The 466-nt window shown below is 39.9% G+C and overlaps 1 long non-coding RNA gene across 1 annotated transcript in view; it reads left to right on the top strand.

Moving 5' to 3' along the window:
- The window catches only part of LOC142250582 (uncharacterized), a 760-nt gene extending 496 nt beyond the window's left edge, over nt 1-264 (top strand). Inside the window, exons 3-4 of the long non-coding RNA XR_012725225.1 lie at nt 1-74; nt 184-264. The exon at nt 1-74 is cut by the window's left edge and continues 18 nt beyond it. This is a non-coding gene — a long non-coding RNA (uncharacterized LOC142250582). The remainder of the gene's footprint in view (nt 75-183) is intronic.
- The last annotated feature ends 202 nt before the right edge of the window (nt 265-466 follow it).

Here is a 466-nt window from a genome sequence, read left to right on the forward strand (position 1 = left end):
TGTGACGCCCTCCACTTACCCTCTACCCTGACGGCTGTCCCTGTGACCCGTATACCTCTGCGTCTCTATTATAAGTATGTACATATCCTGTATATAGGTGTATAAATGTATATTTGTATATATTGCTGTCTGTCACACTTGTGTATATATATATATACTCACGGTGTACTTTTACTTCCACAGGCAACTACCTTGAGAAAGGTCTGATAAACCGAAACGTTGGTTTGTTTTTGTGTCAGGGTTCACATTTTGTAATTTTTGTCGGTTGTGAATAAAAACACTTGCATTCAAATTTTCCTCTCCTCTCTTATTGAGTGCTCGGGTTCCCCATTACTTGTCACTAATTTATTACCCGATAGCACCTATCTGTAGCAGTTGCAGCTGGACTTTTCTGTATTTAATCGGTTATGAATTGCCACTCGGATCCGCAAGTTCTAAATTGGTAGTATGTAGCAAGAGTCTACCG

Source organism: Anomaloglossus baeobatrachus, chromosome 9 (assembly GCF_048569485.1).
Source record: "Anomaloglossus baeobatrachus isolate aAnoBae1 chromosome 9, aAnoBae1.hap1, whole genome shotgun sequence".
Taxonomy (NCBI): domain Eukaryota; kingdom Metazoa; phylum Chordata; class Amphibia; order Anura; family Aromobatidae; genus Anomaloglossus; species Anomaloglossus baeobatrachus.